Source organism: Narcine bancroftii, chromosome 6 (assembly GCF_036971445.1).
Source record: "Narcine bancroftii isolate sNarBan1 chromosome 6, sNarBan1.hap1, whole genome shotgun sequence".
NCBI classification, from domain to species: domain Eukaryota; kingdom Metazoa; phylum Chordata; class Chondrichthyes; order Torpediniformes; family Narcinidae; genus Narcine; species Narcine bancroftii.
The window spans coordinates 33,782,561-33,798,461 of NC_091474.1; the positions used below are offsets into that span (position 1 = coordinate 33,782,561).

At 35.9% G+C, this 15,901-nt stretch overlaps 1 long non-coding RNA gene across 2 annotated transcripts in view; it reads left to right on the plus strand.

The window, feature by feature from the left end:
- LOC138737488 (uncharacterized) overlaps positions 1-15,901 on the plus strand; it is a 104,402-nt gene that overhangs the window by 71,161 nt on the left and 17,340 nt on the right. For both annotated transcript variants that reach the window (XR_011340970.1, XR_011340969.1), the window contains exon 3: positions 11,404-11,714. This is a non-coding gene — a long non-coding RNA (uncharacterized lncRNA). The remainder of the gene's footprint in view (positions 1-11,403; positions 11,715-15,901) is intronic.

The window sequence follows — 15,901 nt, forward strand, 5'->3', positions numbered from 1 at the left end:
ATATGTTTGAGTAAGGGAGCTTCCTTAGGACCGGATAGTAATTTGGAATTCCATTTATATATAAACTTCTCCCTTTCAATTCCAATGGAGGGAGCACACAGGAAGACGACTCAATTGTTGGAAATGCATCAGGCAACATTACAATCTGAAGAAATTGTTTTTCTTCACGAATTGATGAAAAAACAATGAGATGCGGGGGGAGACCAGCAGCGACCCCCTGAGAAAGTCGGGGTGCTGGGAGTCCAGACCTGCAGTAAAACTTTTAAAATGCCTTCTGTTGAGTTGCAGCAGGAGCTGCAGTTACCTTGTTCTGCCACTATGTCAGAGAGAGCAGAGCTGAGCTTTACTAAATCACAGTGTGTGCAATTGAATGCTATTGTTCAAGCTGTTATAAAACCTTCCTTGACATCTCAAATGAATGAAATGGTTCAAATGAATGCTGTTATAAGTTCAGAATTAAATATGGTTGACACGTGTGGATGCATCTTATGAAATTTTTTTTTTAAATTCAGACTGCTTTTTTGGACTGTAAACAACGAGTGACTTCTAACACAGGAAAAAGTATTGAAGGTGGAAAAATCAGTCATAGAATTAGGAGAATGTGAGAAGGAGCTAGAAAGAAAAATAGATTATTTGGAAAATCAAAGCAGAAGGAATAATGGGAAAATTGTTGGTTTGCCAGAAGTTATAGAAGGACAAGATCCTCTTCGTTTCTTTAAAGATTGGATTCTGCAAATATTAGGGCAAGAATTTTTATCTGAGGGATTGGCACTGGAAAGGGCCCATAGAGCTTTAAGAAGAATACCCTCAGCTGGTCAACCCCCAAGACCGGTAATAATTCAATGTCTGAGTTACTTGCAGTACAAAATGTGGGACAACGACAAACCCCATTATTGATTCACAATAGCAGAGTCTTTTTTTATCCTGATCTGAGTCAAGAGGTCATTCAACGTCGATTCAATCCACTTAAAGAAGTTTTGTGGCGTAAAGGTTAAAAGTCTACTTTTCATTACCCTGCAGTGTTGAAGGTGTTTTATGGAGACTATCAATTTCTGATTTTTGAAACAGATCGTGAAGCAATGATTTTTGCTGATTCATTGCCAGATATAAGAGGACAAAGACATAGTCCACCATTATCTCCTAAAGAAAAAATCTGGTTGCTCTGGAAATGGATGAAGTGGCAGAAATGGGAAAAAAACGGGAATGGAAAGAGTCTACCTCCTTCTGAAATGGGATCTTCGAGATTGGAAACTTCTGGATGAAAAGAGGAATTTTCTTATTCTATTTTTTTTGTTATTATGATATTTTGATGTTATTGATTGTTTAGCTGGGGAGGGAGAGATCTGCACTAAGTTCTTTACTAGTCATCAGCCACTGGTGGGTGACCCACACTCTATTTTTGTTTATGGGATTACTACTTTTTGGAAGTTTTTTGAGGGGGGGATTTTCTTTATTTTTTTTAAGTTTTTAAATTTGTGATTTTTTTTATTGGAGGGCCTATATATATTGATTTGAGTTTTTATATAAAGATATTATTGGTATTTAGTAATTATAGTAGATATGTCAAAGTTGAGGTTTGCTACTTTTAATGTTCAAGGATTAAATAGTGCGATTAAATGAGTCTTGGCGTATATTAAGAAAATGAAAATTGATATTGCCTTTTTACAAGAAAGACATTTGAATGTGAAGGAAAGCGTGAAATTAAAAAGGGACTGGGCTGGGCATGTATATTCTTCTTCATTTAATTCTAGAGCTAAAGGCGTTGCAATTTTGATACATAAAAATTTATCTTTTGAATTACAACCAATGGAGGAAAAGGCAGGATGTATTCTTAAATTGAATTGTATGATTTTTAGTGAATTTTGGTCTTTACTTAATATTTATGCTCCAAATGCAGATGAAGTATTTATTTCGGATGCATTTTTATGTTTGGGTCGGGATAATGATAATATTTTAGTTGGTGATTATTTTAATTGTGTTTTGGAACCTTTATTAGATAAATCTCCGAAGAAAGTTAAAAAATCCAAGATGGCAATTCAGGTCCAAGCGTTGATGAAAGATTTTAATTTAGTAGATATTTGGAGACATCTTACTCCAACAGAGAAAGATTTTTCCTTTTATTCATCTAGACATGAATCGTTTTCAAGGATTGACTTCTTTTTAGTATCGGCACATTTACAAGGGAAAATAGAACAAGTGGAATATAAAAGTAGGGTAATTTCAGATCATTCTTTGTTATATTTTACATATGAGACTTTTGAGAAAATTCCAATTGCTTATCATTGGAGATTTAATATAATGTTGTTAAAAAATATGGAATTTATTGATTTTTTGATAAACAATTTTTTTTGAAAGAAAATTCTAATTCTGTTCAAAGTAAATTTGTATTATGGGATGCTATGAAAGCCTATTTGAAAGGACAAATAATTAGTTATACTTCTAAATTAACTCAGAGTCTTGAATTAGAGAAAAAGATCGATGAGTTAGAAAAGGAATTTCAGAAAGATGGTACAGAAGATCAGAAAATAGAATTATCTAGGCTGAAATTGAAATATATTACTTTGCAATGTTATCAATTTGAATGTGTGATTAGTAGGACTAAACAACAGTATTACGAATGAGGAGAGAAAGCACATAAGGTATTGGCATGGCAATTAAAGAAAGAACAGATATCAAGGACTATTAATGCTGTTAGATGGAATTCTCTTATTACTTATAAATCTCGTGAGATTAAAAAGTTATATACATCTGAAGGGAAGCAGGAAACTGGATCGATTGATTTTTTAAAAATCACAGTTGAATTTACCGATATTAGAGGATGGAGATATACAGGAGTTAGAAGAGCCATTTATTGATTTGGAAATTAAAATGCCGAATGGTAAATCGCCTGGTGATAATGGATGTTTGGTTGAATTTTATAAAATTTTTTATGATGATTTATTTACAGTTTTTTGGGATGTATTACGTCAAGTTGGAGAACATTATAAATTATCTGAGTCTTGTTCTAATGCTTTAATTACAGTAATTCCTAAAATAAGATAGAGGTCCTTTGAAAGTATCTTCGTATAGACCAATTTCATTGTTAAATGTAGATTATAAAATAATAGCTAAAATATTAGCGAATAGATTGATCAATATGAATCAACTTTGGTAAAAATTTAGCCAAACAGGTTTTATAAAGAATAGATATCCTTCAGATAACATTTTGCACATGATTAGTCTAATTAATAGATTTTGACACAATCTTTAGATCATCCAATGGTGATATCCTTAGATGCAGAAAAAGCATTTGATAGAGTTGAATGGAATTTTTTGTTTAAAGTTTTGGAGAAATTTAAGTTTGGTCCTTCTTTTATTGGTTGGATTAGGGCTCTATATAGTAAACCGGTAGCTAGAGTATTGACGAATGGTTTGATTTCAGAATCTTTTAAGTTAACTCAATCAACTCGTCAACGTTGTCCTTTATCATCAGCTTTGTTTGCATTAGTGATTGAACCTTTAGCACAATTGATAAGACAAAATACACAGATACGAGGTATGAAAGTTTTAGATGCGGAGTATAAAATTAATTTATTTGCTGATGGTGTATTTAACAAATCCAGCTCAGTCTCTTTTGCATATGAAGGAATGTTTAATACTATATGGATGTCTTTCTGGATATAAAGTTAATTGGGGAAAAAAGTGAAATATTACCAGTGTGAAGGAGATTATTCAGTTTATAAGAATATTATTAATTTGAAGTGGACTGATCGAATTAAATATCTGGGTATAATTTTGAATGTTAATTATTAATCTTTATATAAATTAAATTATGCTCCGTTAATGAAAAGAATCATTAATTTAATGGGAAGGATAAATACAATTAAGATGAATATCTTTCCACGTATACAATATTTGTTTCAATCTATTCCGTATTTACTTGATAATTTTTTTTTCGAGATTTAAATAAAATGGTTAGGGAGTTTTTATGGAACGGTAAATTTTCGAGAGTAGCTTTGAATAAATTAACTTGGAAATACGAATTGGAGGGATTACGTTTACCACATTTTCAATATTAAAATGAGGCAGCCCAACTTAAATTTATTAGTTCATTGATGGATTTGGTACGGCCTCCTAGTTGGGCTAAAATTGAGATGGCAAGTATTTCTGAATTTAAAATACATCAATTTTTGTTTAGGTGGAATATGAATTTGTTACAACAATATAATGTGCCTATACTAAAACATTTAATGAAGTTATGGATAAAGAAAAATAAAATGATAGCTTCTAGGGGTAAATTATTGGCTTTGAATCCATTGTATAATAATCAACTTATTTCTTTTTCAATAAATAATCAGTTTGTTGCATTGGAGATTTAAACATGTGAAAAATTTGGGAGATTGTTTTAAAGAGGGTAAGTTTTTATCTTTTAATCAGATGAGGGAAGATTTTGGGATTGATAAGAATTCTTTATTTATTATCAAATTCGCTCTTTGGTAAAATGTATATTTGGTAGAGATATGATTTTACCTAAAATGACTAAATTTGAGACTTTTCTTATGAAGGTACCAGAGAAGTGTTATATTTCATTTATGTATCAAATATTACAGGATGGTATGGATAAAAAGGGTTGGGATAGATCTAAAATTAAATGGGAAGCGGATATTGGTTTTACTTTTTCTGAAGAGGATTGGTTAGATATCTGTTATGATAGTGTAACTAGATTGATAAATGCACATTATGCAATGATTAATTACAATTTTTTACATCAATTATAAATTGATGCACCTGATACATTTTTAAAAATATGGTTTTAATGAATCAGATTTATGCTTTAGATGTGGTGATACAGTTGGAACTTTTTTTCATGCTGTTTGGTCATATATGCATATACAATCTTTTTGGAAGAAAATTCAATCATTTTTAGAATATCTGTACAAGATTAAAATAGTTTTAGATCCAACAGCATTTTTATTGGGTAGTTTGCAACCTTTGAAAGGCTTGGAATTAGACAAGTTCCAGCTTACTTTTGTATATTTAGCTTTATCTATAGCGAAAAATTATATTGCTAGTACGTGGAAAGATACAAATATGATTGATATTAATAGATGGCACAATTAGATGAAATATTGTTTAATAATGGAAAAAATTATGTATGTTTCACATAATTATAATTTTTTTATTAATGTGGCCGATAAAATATTTACATTTCAATTTATATTGATTAGATTTTTTTTATATATAAATATATATATATAAATATATATATATAAATATAAATATATAAATATAAATATATAAATATAAATATATAAATATAAATATATAAATATAAATATATAAATATAAATATATAAATATATATATATAAATATATATATATAAATATATATATATAAATATATATATATAAATATATATATATAAATATATATATATAAATATATATATATAAATATATATATATAAATATATATATATAAATATATATATATAAATATATATATATAAATATATATATATAAATATATATATATAAATATATATATATATAAATATATATATATAAATATATAAATATAAATATATAAATATAAATATATAAATATAAATATATATATATATATATATATAAATATAAATATATATATATATAAATATATATATATATAAATATATATATATATAAATATATATATATATAAATATATATATATATAAATATATATATATAAATATATATATATAAATATATAAATATATAAATATAAATATATATATATAAATATATATATATATATATATATATATAAATATATATATATATATATATATATATATATATAAATATATATAAATATATATAACTTTTTTTAATATTCTTTCTTTTTTCTTTTTTTATGTCTCTCCTTAAGAGAGTTGGCTGAAAGGGGGGTGGGGGTTCTTTTTTTTTCTATATATATATAAAAAATGTTCATGTTTAATTGCTGTATATGTCAAATATTATTTGTTTTTTGAACAAATAAATAAAGTTAAAAAAAATATATAAACTTCTCTGCTATTTTCTCACCAACCTTGTGCAGTTCCAATTTTACCCAAGAAGACTTGTCTCCTCCTTCAACGAGGGAGGTGACAAACTTCCTTTGGGTTCCCAATTATATATATATTTTTAAAACGTCTGGAAGCTTCAATCCTTGCAGTTCACAATTCCAGTTAATTTACCGAGAGGAGATTGAAAACTTGACTGAATGGTGTACCAACATCAATTAATATCACTGAAGGAGATGATTGCTGTCTTCACAAATGGAAAGCCAGTGATTATTGGGTGAATCAAAGATGGAGGGTGAGTAAATTCAAGTTTTTTGGAGTCACTATCACAGAATATCAACACAAATGGCATTGTGAAAAAAGGCACATCAGTGCCTCAACTTCCTCAGGAGTTGGCAGAGGTTTGGTATGAACACCATAAACCCTGGCAAATTTCTACAGATGTATGGGGAAAGTGTGCTGACTGACTGAATCATGTTCTAGTATGAAGACACCAATATCCCTGCATATAAAGCCCTCTAAAAGGTAGTGGACACAGCCCAGGACATCACAGGCAAAAGCTTCTCCACTATCGAGAACATCTACAGGGAATCCTGCTGTCAGAGAGCTGCAGCCATCATCAAGGATCCACACCATCCAGCTCACACTGGTCTCACTGCTGCCATCAGGTCTAGGTGCCACAAGCCTCACACCATCAGGTTCAGGAATAGCTGCTTTCCCTCTACCATCAGACTTCTAAACAACAACTCAACCAGGGACTCATTTAAGGATTCTTACTTGTGCACTTTATTGATTTTTTTTAAAATTCTCTCTGTAATGCACAGTTTGTTTACATCGTTATCAGTTTACTATTCTTTATTTGATTACATGTAAATGCTCTGAACAGTTGTCATTTGCATTAGTGATAGGTGGTAATTCTGCCTGCAGAGGAAGGAATCTCAGGGTGGTGTGTAATGTCATGTGTGTTCTCTGACAATAAATCTGACCTGTTGTGTTGTAGATATTTGTCTTACCTGTAAATTGTTGAAATTATGCATCTTGAATCCAAAAGCTTCTACTGATCTTAGCAGCAAAGTCACTGTGAAATAGTTTTAATGTCTTAATCAGTTAATTTAAACTGACAGTGTATGATTAAGCCAGATAAGGAAAGTTAAATACAGGTTCTGAAATCAATATACTTTTGTAGAGGAGAACAAGAAATTGGGAAATAAATCTTCTGAAGTATTTGCATTTATTTACCAAAACCCAAATAATTTTTTAATGCATTTAAGAAGGGAGACCCATGGGCTTGTTTGGTAATCTGGGTTTGAATATGCCTCACTATACTTTGTATAATCCATTGCAACACTCCAAGCGCAAACAGCAAAAAAAAAAAAAAAATCACAGGATCACAAGGTTAAAACATATTTAAGAAAATATTATGTTAATACCATCAGTTGAAAGATGATTAATCGCAGGGAGCTTGATCTCTTTAATCATTTTTCAAAGCCATGTTCTGCAACATTTTTTGTTCAGTTATACCAGTACTTAAGACATTTAGCCAGTTTCTTTGATGATGTAGCACTCCTCCACACTGTAATAGAGCAACAGCCGACACTTAATCAATAGATATCCCATAAGGTAACACTGAGCCAAGGTGATACCTAAAGGACGCAGATGTGGTACTGAAAAAAAATTCTAGTTCAAATAACCAGAGGAAAAATAAATCATGCTTTCTTTTTAACCCCCTCCACATGTGAATCATTAGGGCAAGAACACAAACTTGTCAAAATAAGTTCTGTAGTTATGTATATTTTTTAAAAATGTTAGGATATCCCCTATTATTTTATAATAGTGGGTGTGAACTTTAGTTACTATTATAATATTGGAATATAAAATAATATGTAGTTAAATTTAATCACAAAATAAGTTGTCGATAGTCACTAAAAGCCTTACAATCATCTATTTTCTTTAAAGTTCATTCAAGAAAGCTAGTCTATCATGCATGTGAAGTTTATTTAACTACACTGATAAATGGTGATTTCACTCATTTAAGTTCATTTGTTGCACATGGACCTTTTTGTCTTGCACTTCTGTGTGGTTTATTCTCTTTTGGCCTCCTTTCAATCACTGCTATTCATCTTGTGGTCAATCCCTCCTCTCTCTCCAAATCCACACATACTTGAAATATGCTGACCAAGAAATGGTAGCACGATGAAAACCGTCCAAGAAGTGGACATTGTTTGAATGCTCTTCCCAATTATTTTTTTTTAAACCAGGCTTAGTTATTTCATCACACGCAAGGCCCTAGGAAGCATCTAATAGGATTTTCACTTTTAAATTTGAAAAGAGGTCTCCTTCTCCCCCTTTGCAGATACTAGCAATTGCAGAGAAAATGTGAGCTGGTCTGAAGATTAGGTTTGGGTGAGAATAATTTGGTAGGAAGACTGCCAGGATGCCTTAATCAGTTAATTGAAACAGATTTTTTTTTTTAAAACCAAGACAAGGGAAGTTAAACAGGTTCTGAAATCAGCGTGCATTCGTAGAAAAACAAACATCTTGACTTACAATTCTTGGGGTGGGAGATATTGGATATTCATTGGAACAAGATTGGTTGGTATGAGAAGTGCTAGAGACTTCGTTGCTCAGGGATAGAGTTCAAGAGCTATGAAGTAATGTAGCAGATCTCTAAAACTCTGTTTTGACCATACTTGGGAACATTGTGTTCAATTCTGGTCATCTCATTACAGGAAGGATGAGGAAGTTAGAGAGAGGAAACTTACCAGGATTTTGTTATGAAGCAAGGAGGACAAAGCTTTTCTCTTTGGAGTGATGAATGATGAGAGATTAAATAACAGAGGTTTAATCAGCTTATGAGGGATATAGATAGGGTTGACAGCCATTATCTTTGTTTTTCCCCAGGGTGATAATAGCAAATGCAAGAGGGGATCTGTTTAAGGGAGACATCTGAGATAACACTTTACACAGAGTGGTGGGTGACTGGAATGCACCACTGGGGTAATGGTGGTGGTGGCTGCCACAATAGGGACAATCAAAACACCCTTAAATAGGAACATGAATGCAAGAAAAATAGCAGGTTATGGGTCTGAGGGTCTATATTGCAGGGAGAGTGGATTTAAAATAGCATCTCCACACTACACCCCCATCCCGGGTGGGGGTGGGGGAAAGCTTACCTGCCATGAACCTTTGTGTATTGCCATCATGCTTCCCCCTCATTGGGCATGTGCCAGTTGGCCGTGCACAGCCTGCAGACTCTGGGATGCTGCGTTTAATAGCCAAGTGCCCTTTCTTAATTTGTCCTCCATTTGGGTTAGATGGCCTACACCTCCAAATGGAGGACAAATTAACATCAGGCTCAAGGTGGCACCAGATGGAGGACAGAAGGCTCAAAAGCTAGACTAAAACCAGATGCCTGGCCACCCTACCCAGGATCTCCTCTGTCCAGCCTCAACCCCCCACCACCCCATTCCCCCTCCAGTGCTGGGATTCCACTCCTGGGAGTCAATGAGAGGCCATGTAGTCACTGAAGGGGTTGAAGGTCTACAATGTTTGGGGAACCCTGTTCTAAATGGTTGAAGGGAAACATTTCTTTTCTCAAAGCTGATCAAGATGCTGTGTCAGGGATTTGATTGAAGAGGATCATCCTCATAGGAAAGGGAGGAAGCGAAGCAGGAGGCTCAGTAACCATGAAAGACAAATTTACCTGAAAGCTGTCAGATGTTGGAGCAGACCTTTAACAAATATTGAAGCAAGCATTGACCTTCTGGCTCAGCTCTGCTTCAATGACAAGGCTCATACTATTTGCAGCCCCTTGTACAATGTTGAGCATGTCATGCTGTGTAACCACACAACTCATCCCCAGCAGCCACCAAATATATGCAAAGCACATTTTCAAAGGACCGAATTAAAAATCCTGTTACAATGCATCTGAAAATAAACTATGTCCTGCCATAACATTTTAGATCATGACTTTTAGCAGTTCTGATGACGGAGCTTTGATCTGAAGCAGTATCTTTATTTTCCTCTTTGCCCATATCCTGCCTGAAGTGTTGAGAATTCTGAGCATTTTTTTTCATGGAATAGTTCAATTGGTTTTGGCTGATAATCCTTGTAAGAAAAGATTAAAGCCTTTGGAAAGTTAAGAATAATTATAAATTGAGGTAAGATCAAGTATTGAGTCACTTTCAAGTGTTAAATCTGTCTATTCTATTTTATCACCAAATCTATCCCAGTTTAAAGTGAACTCACCTTAACTATATTTGGGTAGATTCTTTAAAAAAAAAATTGACATTTTTAGATGAACTTGTTTAATTGGCTGGATAACACCTACAGAAGGCTATGAGGTAAAGTTGTTGAAGGGAAAATACGAGAAAGGTTGAATGTGGGGAGGGAGTACGGTGTGTTTTAGTGAGAATTGTGACAAATAGAATGCAGACAAATTCATATCTCCAAAATCCCTTGGACATGCAGGAAGTTGTAATTCATAAAGTTTAGAAATTTTTAAATACTCCTGGAAAAGAAGGGAAAATTTGATTTGCATAACACCTTTTGAGAACTCCGGACATTCTCTCAATGTTGATCATGGTTGCAGAATTGGCAGGAACTGGCCCCAAGCACCACTGTAGATGTTGCTGCTTCATTTCTAAACCTTGCTTCAGTTGAAGAGCTGGATTTTATGTACAACGTACCATACATCACAGATTTTTTAATGCATTGTTGACAACTGGAGGACACCTGTATTCTGTGGACAAAAGTATTTTGTTTAAAACAGAAAAAGCTAAAAGTACTCAACAGGTCAGATTGGAAGGAGAAACAGTTCATGCTTCAGTGTTCTGGAACCCTTCATCAGAACTGGAAAAGATCTCCAGTTTCTGCAGTTTGTTTGAAATGTATTCTGCATGTACAGGTGCTCCTCAACTTATGATGGGGTTACGTTCTGGTAAACCCATGCATGTCAAAAAAAAATAACCACACCTACAATTTTTTTTGTAATTAAATTCTAAATACCTTCATTCCACATTGAATAAATCATTAACATCCACAGCTGAAGCATGGAATTAAAATTAATTGCTGGATGGTGGGGATGCGAGAGAGTAGCGTTGACCATATTGCAAGAGCAGGAATTCAAAATTGAAATTGAAAGTATGGATCCGAGCTATCATAACTTTGAAAAATCATGTCGGACCACCATAAGTAGGGGTCTATACAGGTAGGGGAGTACCTGTATAGAGATTAAGGCATGCAAGCCAGCAACATGCATGCATGTTCAATATGTGCACACACTCACACAAAGATTTGAAATATTTTAATCTATACTTTTATATTATTATTTATTTAGCTATCTTGACTTATTGTGGAAATTTCTTTATACTGCAGCAAATCAAAATTTTGGTGCATCTGTACATTATACATGTAGGACATGTATAAACTGAATGATAGACTCCCGAACATCTTCGAGCTGTGGCTGCAATGCTTCAAAAACATTTTGGTGGCAGCCACGGGCGCCATCTCTACAGACTCAGATCGGCTGAGACTGCTTCTCTTGCAGGCCTGACCCCAGGTTTTTACCATGATCAGCCATGACAACTTATACCAGGCAGCGATGAAGTTCCTCAAGGGCCAGTATTGCCGCAAGATTAATGAGGTCTACACCAGGCATCTCCTGCCTACCAGAAAATAATGCCCTGGTGAGTCTAGTGATGAGTTCCTGTGGGCCCTCCGGATCCTTTGCAGATCCTGTGACTATAAACCCCTGTTCGCTGCCCAGTGTCCCAAGCACCTCATTAGAGATGCCTACATTGCCAGCCTCCACTCTGGGTACATACGCCAGTAATTACTGGAGCAAAAGGTACTTGATTGACAAGGATGATTGAGCCTACAGAGACACTGGAGGTGGTCCTCCAGAACTCCAACAACTACTCGGCCACTTGGGTGCCACAGGTGCTGCTAGCCTGGGACAGGGGATTATCCCACCCTGCGAATGACTGGTCCCATATACTGACCCATTACTCTCATGGCCCAACCTCAGCCACTGTCATGTGCAATCGTTACTTTTTCAGGCAGGGCATGCACTAGAAGAAACACTGCCCTGCCAAGAATGCAGCATGCTCCCGGTGCCAGAGAAAGGACATTATACCAAAATTTTCCAATCTAAACTGCCCAAGATCCAGTAGCACTGCATGTGGCTATTCGTTACACCAGGCAACACAATCAGTGCCATCTTCCCTACACTCCAGTGACACCATGTACATGGGAGACACCATTTTGGATTGTCCACCAAATGCCATCTTCCCAGGCATTAGGCAGCATGGGGGGGGGGGGTGTTGAGGTTGGCCATCTTAGGGCAGAGAATGGCCATTTCAGGAACACCCAACAGACTTGGAAACTGAATCCATACTGGCATCCATCACACAGAATCAGGAGGTACCACAAGAACTCACCAGATCCATGATGGACGCCCATGTAAGCGTGCATGTTATCAAATGTTTATTCGATATCAGGAGTACAGACAGTTTTATCCACCCCGCTAAAAGTCTGTCCTTTAAAGTACAGCCCGCCAAATTCAGGATATCTCTTGTGTCAGAGTTATACACCATGGACATCCATGGGTCCTGCGTAGTGACCCTAACCATTGGAGGCATAGTGTAGGAACACTTCAGACTGCTCGTCATGCCTCAGCTCTGTGTCCCCTTGTTAATGGGGCTGGACTTCCAGTGCCAACTGCAAAAAGACACCTGGCATTTCGACAAGGCTTCCCCCCAACCCCCGCACTTACCATCTGTGACAACAGCTCAGATCTCCCCTGCAGGTGACATGTGACCTCTCATCCCTCAAGGTCGACCCCCTCCCCCCCCCCCCATTCATCGCCACCTTACTCACAATTGCAAGCCGGTAGCCACCAGAAGTAGATGGTACTGTGTTGCTGACAGGGCATTTATCAAGTCAGAGTTCCAGCGGTTATTGGTCAAGGGCATCATTGAGGCCAGCAAGTGTCTTTGGAGGGCCCAGGATATTGTGGTTGAGAATTGGGAAAAGAATAGGATGGTCATTGACTACAGCCAGACTATCAATCGGTATACACACCTTGATCCGTACCTCCTTCCCCGCATATCTGATAATGGCCAACCAGATCACACGTTATCAGGTGGTTTCCACGATTGACCTGAAGTCGGCCTACCACCAGCTCCCAATCCACCCAGAGGAATGCCGGCATATAGCATTCAAGGTGGACGGCCGTCTCTATCATTTCATCTGAGTCGCTTTCGGTGTCACAAATGGGGTCTCCATTTTTCCCCAGTGGGAAATGGAGTGTACGGTAGACTGCTAGAGTCTACAGTCCACTTTCCCCTGCCTCAATAATATTACCATTTGCAGCCACGATCTGCAGGACCACAATGCTAATCTCAACAAATTCCTTTGATCAGCAAAATGCATGAACATGACTTATAACAAGGACAAAGGTGTCTTCTAGACAGCACGACTGGCTATCTTTGGCTGTGTCATTGAAAACAGCATAATTGGCCCCAACCCTGATCGCATGTGTCCATTGATGGACTGCCCCTCCCACATATCCTAAAAGCACTAAAGAGATGCCTTGGGTTCAAATGTGCAGACAAGATTTAGCCACTGGTCAAAGCCACGTTTCCCCTGGAAAAAAAAGCCCTGAAGGCATTCAAGTGGGTCAAAGATGACATCACTAAGGCATCCATACATGCCATAGATGAGTCAACACCATTCCAATAAGAGAGCGATGCATCTGACTTTGCCCTGGTGGGAGGCCAGTCAACTTTTTCTCACGTACCTGAGATTTGCCACTCTTCCATCAAGAACATTTGACTTGTAGACAACTCATACTTACAAACAGACTACACATGACTTCAGTAGTTTGTCAGCTCAAGGGATGAGAATGCCGTCCGCCATTTTAAGTCAGATCACGCTTCCTTCCTGGATGCAAGAAATTGCCTCCAGTAGTTTTATATGCATAGAAAGGCAAAATATATACTATATACCAAGACAAACATTTGACTAACCAACACTAAATGTACTTGTTCCAACTTACCTACAAATTCGACTCAACGACAGTCTAAGGAATGGATCTCATTTGTCTCAAACACACACACACACGTGATATGGAACTATGTGCCAGAGAAAATGGGAGAGGAAGATCCAATTACTGTGGTTAAAATACATTTCTGATAGGTACTTTTAGAGATAATATGTAGAGGGATATGGGCCTAATGCAGGCAAATGGGATAAACATAGATGGTTGGCATGGATGATGTAGACTGAAGGGCCCATTTCAGTACTCAAAGTGCTCTTTATGACACTAAAACACAGAAGTCTTAGTCATTCTGATAGAGTTAAGGCAACAAGCCTGTTAGCTTATCCCACAGCCAGATGCAACATGGAATCCATCCAAACTTGTTGGGATTCCTCAGCGAAACATTTAGAAGTGTCACTCAGATCCTATGCCTGCATCTAATTCTCCAATGATTTCAATGTAGCACAAAAATTTAGGAGATACATGAGAGAGTCCATTACTTTGCAAAAAGAAAAATGGGCCTTTAATTGTGTTTTGTAAAGGAGGTTTTCAGAACACCCTTGAATCTTTTCTCTGTCCATTTTGAAATCTTTCTCTGACAGATGTCTAAGTGAACATGCATTTTTTTGGGAATATGGGACTCACAATCAGAGAAATGTAATCATCATATCAAATCTTATTCCAAATACTTTGAATTTTTAAGCATGGCAAAAATAATAGGTCTCATCTTCATACTTCTGAAAGGTCAAATATTGGTGTATATTTTGACGTACATGTCGAATCGGGAAACACTAAAAAAGTTTCTCAGAAAGGTGTCAACTTACCAACAGATATACTTTTGAGACCTTAAATTCACAAAAAAAAAACAGATTGAGATCAATTTGACATACAAGTCAATGCTGGTAGCATCTCCTGCCGCCAGTGTTGCCGCTCCCCAATGCCTACCCACTGCTGGGTGCCTCCATAACCGCTCCTGCCTGGGACCCTGAGGTCACCGTTGCCACTGCTGCCTGGTAGGCAGAGGTTTCTGCTTTCACCGGGAGCACGATGTCACCGCTCCAGCTCTGTGGGCTGATGCCATTGCTGTCTGGTAGGCAGAGGTTTTTTCTTTATATACTTACTTAATTTACAGATTTAATTTAGTTGCGATTGGGATATTTTAAAATTTTTTTGGTTGTTCCTGGGAGACCCTGAGAGCCTGAGAAAAATGGGGGTCAACTTGTACGGCAGTCGACTTGTACGCCAAAATATGCGGTACTTTTCCCAGAGTGCAGCAAAGCAGATTGCATAGATTTGGAGCTCACTGAATCTTTCAGTCATCGAAACATCTGAATTAATGTTGTTGTAACCTGCTGTTATATTGCCATTATGGTTTTCGCGACAATAATACCAATTACATTTAGAAGACAATTAAAGGTCTTCATTTTTGTGTGGATGACCACTGTCAGCTAATTATTTACATCACTTACTCTCAGATTAAACAAATTTTAATTCTATTTCAATTAACCTATTTTTTGCATCTATTCAATATTGTACTTGCAGCTGGAATAGCTTATCAATTTTCTAGCTCCTGTTGTAAATCTCATTGACTTATGCAATGTCAATCTACATATGTGAGACGGATGTGGAATAAGAGTATATCTTAGAAATTTAAGTTCATTGCCATCACGTACAACCCAACAAAAATACATCTTCAGATCATAGTGTACACACAGAGACAAACAGTACACCCTGCACACAAATGACAATCATTCAAAATAAATATACATTTATACACAATGACAGCACGGTAAGCATATTGGTTAGTGCAATGCTGTTACAGCGCCAGCGATC